The following is a 7,442-nucleotide window of genomic DNA, read 5'->3' on the forward strand; positions in this document are numbered from 1 at the left end:
ATATGTATAAACTGTTTACATATAATATTATTCATGTATTTGTATTATTTCAAATGGCTAAACACAACTAACCCTATATATCGTGTATGTATGCATGAACTGCATTTACACGAGTAAGCTCGTTCCTAAAGCTTTGACGGAAGTGGGACAAGGTCGGCAAGCTTTTTGCACGTTTCCGTAGTTCCTTCAGTTTTAGAGTAACGCCGTCGTGGACGTGTAGTACAGGAACGTATATGTCTATGCATACATGCGTGTTTTAAATATGTGAATGTGGCTTCTCACATTTCGACATTATACGACATACAACACGTAAACTACATAACACACACGTCTACCTTAAGATCTGCAATTAATTAATCGGTACGCGCTCGAGTTCAACAGCGAATGCTCGTTAATGAAGTATAAAGGAAAGAATAAAAAGAATAAAAAAAAAAAAAAAAGAAAGAAAAAATAGTAGCTTGAATACTAACGAGGCCACGATCTCACGATTGAAATGATAATCGTGAGAATGAACGAGGTCCGGTCCATCTTTGAACGAAGATGCTTGTTTACCACTACTAAAAACGTTTTAAATAAATTCGCAAACTCGTTCTCTCGGATCTAACTCGTAAAATAATCATTGACAAATTCTTATCGATTATCAAATCGACAAGACAAATTCGTTTCCTTATAAAATTTGTACAGTATATCCGTCATCCCCACCACCATTCTTTCCCCTCCCCATCTCCTCTCTTCTTCGCCCTCATCGCATTGAAAATTTTAATATAGCATTAATTATCCGTCGTTAATGTAATGCAATATAATATAATATAATTATTAGTCGAAGCTATTAAATAAATCTGAATTATTCCATAAGCGAAATATTAGTAGAATTAATCCTTTCAGAATTTCATCCCATGTAATCCTGTTGTTCACGTAAAAATGAAATTCATTGGGATTACATACGCCTACCTGCCACGTGCTCGAGTCTTACGAAGAGGACCAATAATAAAAAAATGATCCACGATGACAACGACGACGATGACGTCGACGACGCCGATGACGATAATAATGATGATGATGATGATGATGATGATGATGATGACGATGACGATGATGAGGACAAGGTGGACCAACTTGTTCTTCTTCTCGACGACATATTCTCTCCTCTTTCGCTAACTGACTCCTCAAGTCGTTCTTTCGAACATCCCTGTGAAAGAAATTATTCGCAATGAGTCGTGAGTACGTTAAGTGGAAATCACAAGCGTGACGTTGCATTTTCTATGGGGTGAGGAGGAGGAGGAAGAGAGGAGGAAAGGATTGGGTAGAGAGGAAAGAGGGGTCTCTTCGCTCGAGCCACGTACGCACGAGCTCATGCTCTCGTAAAAAGCACTTTACTCCTGCTTCTTGAAAAAGGGGGATCGAATAACGAGCAGCTAGATTTTATCGTTCAACAGAAGGAAGTCGAATGTAGAAAGAATAAAGAAAGAAAAGAAAAGAAAAAAAATTGAAACAAACAAGCACCCATAATGGATACTCCGTCTCGATAATATCAACATTGTGAACGATAATCGATTACGATAATTGATTTATCGATGATGTGATAATTGTTTTAAAAAAAGAAAGAAATAAGGAGCCAAAGACAGTGAAAAGTAAAAAAGGATCATCGTCATCTCTGATTTGCTGAAATTAATTTTGACAGAAATTAATTTCGAAGTAAAACGAGCGACTAAAAAAAAACCATACCGAGCGTAATAAAGATATGGATCTCGAAAGAAATATTTAGCCGAAATGAAAGAACTTTCACTGAGATAGTCGTATGAAATAATATTCGTATCTAGATTGTAAGAATTCGAGTTAACTGCCACCATGGACTTTCCTATTTAATGAATAGGTAAGTAAGTACTTCATCGGCACTAACACTTGTTCTTACTATGTTCCGAGAACTAACGATCTCGAACGCCTTAACGCAAACTTAAATAAATAATATCGCGAAAATTAAACGAGCGAGAGAGAAAGAGAAAGAGAGAGAGAGAGAGAGAGAGAGAGAGAGAGAGAGAAGGGAGGAGGAGGAGGAGAAGCAATTGTTCGATAATAAAAATCCATTTTGCTTTGGTGAATTAACGTGAAAATACGTGACAGACTTTTTACCCCGTACGATTTCACTTTCGACGAAGCGAGCGATCGTAACTCGAGCAAATCGATCGTTATGCGATTCTTGACTAGCAACGAGTTTTATTATTTAAAATAATATATTCATTATCTATTATTACCGATGATCGTATATGTTATAGATACATATGTATATCTATTAATTAAAGTATAAGTAATTACATATATACATGTGTATATATATATATATATATATATATATATATATACATACGTATACATATAGTAGGTACTGACAAATAATGACACTTTCTCTCTATGTACAAAACTTTCTTACTAATTTTTCTGATAAAAATGCAAAAAAGAAAAAAAAAACAGAAAGAAAACAAAACCATCCGAGAATACAAAGATTTATAGAAAAAGAAACTTTACGAGTTAATATTAACGATCCTTTAAAAAATGATAAAATACATCGACAACATTTACGATGATCGTACGTCCCGTATCTTGATGTATCTCTCCTATTATACATGAAAAACATTGACTGACCTTGTAAAACACAGAGTAGTAGGAACTAAACCAGGTAGACGATGATGCTCGAACTTGGTGTAAAACAAGAAGCGATCGTCCTTTACGAGTACTCCTCTCCAGAACCATGCCAAACCGAGATGAAACTCTTATTGTTCGTATCAAGTGCACCGGTGCAAGGACAACGTCATAAGCACGTCACACGGTTTAAGATCGATCTCGATCACTCGTAAGACACGATCGAACTGAGTTGTCCTTCCTACTTCAAATTTTCTTATTAACGAATCTACTCTTTCTCTCTCTCTCTCTCTCTCTCTCTCTCTTTTCTAGAGCAAGTTACTATTCGGACACTGTAAGAGGTACAACTTTCGCCCAGTTTCACGTTTCACGAGTGACTGGCATTGGTTGACGCGCTCGAACGAATAACATTCGTCTAGTAAACGACGTTTGAACAATGTCGAACTTCTGAAAAGTGACGTCGTTCATCGAATGTTCAAAGCCCACCACCATCACCACTATCACCATCACCACTACCACTACTAACCACCACCAACCACCAACTACCAACTATTACCGCCACCGCTACCACCACCAATCTCAATATCGTCTCTCGAAATAAAAACGGCTAGAAAGTTGACGGTATATGTATGTATATCGATATAGGTATAGGATATACAGGTTGTCTTCTTTCAATGTGACACGAGAGACGTGCTTGACCGATGATACTTCCAAGAGTTTCGAACGTTTAACGGCACGAGAGCGAGAAAGGAATGGTAAAATGTCTTGCACGTTGTTAGGTGCACCTACCTACTACTATCTAGCTTAGCGAAAACCCCCTTCTCTCTGCTACAGGACGTTCGTCCTTTCGCTTTCAGCGGCCACTGACCACTTCTTCGACCATTCGCTAGCTCGCTAGCTCGCTAGCTCGCTAGCTCGCTAGCTAGCTAGCTTGCTTGCTAGCTTGCTTGCTTGCTTGCTTGCTTGCTTACTTGCTCGTTTGCCTCTGTGTGTTCGACACTCTCTCAATGCACTCAATTGCACTCTGCACTTTTCTTCTTTCTACAGTTTCTTCGATATCGACTCTCTCGAAACTTTTCATCCTCTTTTCCATCCTTTCCCATCCGCGTACAGATCCTTAACGAACTCGCCAATATCACGAGAATTACTTACCTATCAGCTAACATCATTATTTTTCTATGAATCATTTCATTTCATTTCATTTCATTTTTCATTTCATTAAAGTTGTTCTAAGAAATCCTTGGACTAAGTCGATGGCCTCCCTCTCTCTCTTTTTCTTTTTCTTTTTCTTTCTTTCTCTCTCTCTCTCTCTCTCTCTCTCCCTCTCTTTATTTCTTTCTTTTTTATTATCCCTTTTTTCCAAATGAATTTGATGCAAAAACGAATATACGTACGCAATTTTATCATAAACGAATAACGATAAAACGTATTGTAACGATTCAACCATAGATATCGAATACTTTGCAAATTTTATATTCTATATTCGTAGTTGAAATTGTCTCGTAATAATATCAATGATTTGGAAGTATTGTTGTATATCTTAGATAATTTTGTATCTTTTTTTTTTTTTATTATCGTTGATCGAAAACGGTCTACCCGATATCATTTGACATTTACTTTAGTTTCTCTTACTCTGTAAGATACAACCAACGTGACATTCCAAGTCAAGAACGATGCTCGAATACCATTTGACGTTATGACTGTTGAAAAGACACGATACGTTACCATCGATAGCATGTTTCCAATTCATATATGCTCCAGACCTTTCGAAAGCAATCGAAGGAAGAATCGACGATTCTATTCGACTTGATAAAATCGAATAGAATAGAAGAGACTATAACGACAATTGACATGTTGACAATCGATGAATTTTATATATATATATACATACATACATACATACATACATACATATATTTCATTGAAAAATATACACGATAGAGAACTCATAGATCGAGATTGCGATCTGACTTCGAAAAGAATCGTAAGAATAATTTGAAGAAAGAAAATCAAAACAAAGCTTGATAATTTAAAAAGAGAAAAAAAGAGAAAGTGTAAAAAAAAAATATATAAAAAGAAAAATGAGAGAAGAATTTGATTGGTTCACTTTCGAGTAAGCCACCAGTCAAGTGGTATTTTCACTTTCGTTCGCTGAGATTTGCGGCCGCTTGATCCATTGATCTAACGATCAACAAACGTGTTATGCTTCCTACCTTCACCGTTGTCATAACTTCTAATCGTTTCTTTTTATGTCATTATAATGTATCGCAGTAAGAGATTATTTCTTTTCCTTTTGTTCTTTTCTTTTTCTTTTTTTTTTTTTTTTTTGTTTTAAATCGATGATGATAATAATAGTACGAACAAAAAAATTGTAATTATGATGAGATAAGTATTATATATATATATATAGTAAGTGGTGTACATACCTTTTTTTTGAACAACATTTTTCAACTTTGTCCAAACGTTTTACGATGTATCTTATTGATAACGGTAAACCTCTTTTTTTCATTCTAAACATGGTAAAAAGTTGAACCGAAGTCCGATCATGATCAAGGTAGTTCGAAACTAAGCTATCCTCGTATAAATTATCTCCCAAAATAGTCATGTGTTTCTACGTTTATCTCTAGAATCTTAATTCATTGGAATAAAATAAAAGGACATTGACTGTCAAATACAAACCGGAACTTTACATGTTCTTAATATAAATGGTTACACATGTACGAATGTATAATATTATTTAATACCTAATGAATAACAAATGAATTAGTTAATTATTTACGACGTAGTATAGTACTGAAGATAAAAAAAAAGAAAAAGAAAAATAAACTATCGTATAACATAATTTATATGTAATTTATTTTAAAAGTTATTCCATTAAAAGTTATTTTATTAATTTGATTAAAGTTCATCTCGAATATTTATTTTAAATTAATATACTTGGTAATAATAGATCAAAATCAATTGTTATTAAAAAATTTTCATTAATTGTTTGAAAAGATTTAAGAAAGGGTCATTCTTCATTTAGAAATTCTCTATTAATTTTCGTTATATCAAGCGTTAACGTGCTTCGTTCACGTTTATTATTAATGTCGAATGGATAAATAACGAGCTGGAATTATGAATTACTTTGTTCAGAGAAAAAGGTCACTGGTATAATCAACCGGCACACGGTACGAGCCCTTCGATCGTTTTATACGCTGGACATTCGACGCATCGTCTATGTATATATCTATATATCTATGTATGTACATATGTATGTATCTGTTGTGTTTTGTCTGGCGACCTTGTCCTCCTTCGGGAATCCAAAACTGCAAAGGACGTGCTCGAGAGATTTTTATTTCATTTATTTAAGAGAGAATGAAATTCTCACAGTTATCAAAATCTTGACACCATCGAGAGTTATTGAAATTTTAGAATTCTTAAAGAATTTCTAATGAAATTTTCTTATGTCTGAATAGAAACAAAAAGAGAGAGAGATTACAAATGATCAAATAGATATATAACAAAAGATAAAAATTCGATAAAAATCTTTCCAAAACAATCTGTTAGATCGTACAATTTTTACCCTAATTTCAATATATCTTAAAGAAAGTCAATAAGTAAAAGATTATGAAGATTAATATTATTTAACTATTTTCCAATATAGATAATTAAAAAATTGATGATAAACGTTCGTTCTATTTTCGTAATTGTCGCGTTTATTCGTATAATAATTTCATTATTATTAATATCTAATCTGTACTATCTCTAACAACTATCCAACAAAATAATATGTTGCGTTGAAATTTCAGGATTTCTTAAATATGTGTAAACGTTTTTCATAAAAAAAATTATTCTAAACCTTGCTATCGGATATATCGACGAAACAATTTCAACTCCTAAATGAATTCTAATGGGAGAAGGAATAAAAAAAAAAAAAAAAAAAGAAAATTAAAAAAAGAAGAAAAAGAAGAAAAAAAAGAAAATTAAATTAAAAGTCGCAGTCCAAAGTACTTTTCCTTGTTAAAATTGACGAGAAGTCATGATCGGTCGCTCGCATACAAGACGTTAACTCCCGTCGTTTCTTTTCACCATTGAACGACGACATTACGTGCACTTTAAAATCCATCGAAAGTATGCGAAGGAAAGTGCTCTTTACTTTTTCACTTTTCCTAGCCTTTTCTATGCATGGAAAAGAAAAAAGAAGAAAAAAGAAAAGAAAAAAAAGAAAAGAAAAAAGAGAAAGAAAGAAGAAAATTTACTGCTAGAAAGGATGAGCCAATTTAAACGCACACACGTACACGTATACCTCACCTGCATACATATATATATATATATATGTATAGAAAGAGAGAGAGAGAGAGAGAGAGAGAGATACAAAAACACATTTACAAGATATATTACAATATAAATGATAGAAAAACGAATTACGAATCGTAGAAAAGACAAATTATCAAATATCTCAGATATCATAAAATAAATGATATTCTAACGATTTATCTAAGTGGTCACAGAATGGAGGATAACGTTTAACGCTCGATTCTAAGTAAATGAGAATAAACGATATCGAGACGATAATAGGATCGAGACTTATGTGCTTGGAAACGGGGATATCCAATTTGTACGAGTATTTAAGTATCAAATTCGTTTGGTGAACATTTATAAAGGAAAACAAAGGTATAGAAGATCGTCGTTCGGTAAAATTCTAGCTGATCATAGAACCGTAGAAACCTGCTGTCATGCTCGAACGAGACTGCGTTGAACGCGTCGATACGTTTCAACGAAGTGAACGAACACTTCGATAATAAGTACCTTTCTCGATGGAT

Source organism: Vespula pensylvanica, chromosome 13 (genome assembly GCF_014466175.1).
Source record: "Vespula pensylvanica isolate Volc-1 chromosome 13, ASM1446617v1, whole genome shotgun sequence".
NCBI classification, from domain to species: domain Eukaryota; kingdom Metazoa; phylum Arthropoda; class Insecta; order Hymenoptera; family Vespidae; genus Vespula; species Vespula pensylvanica.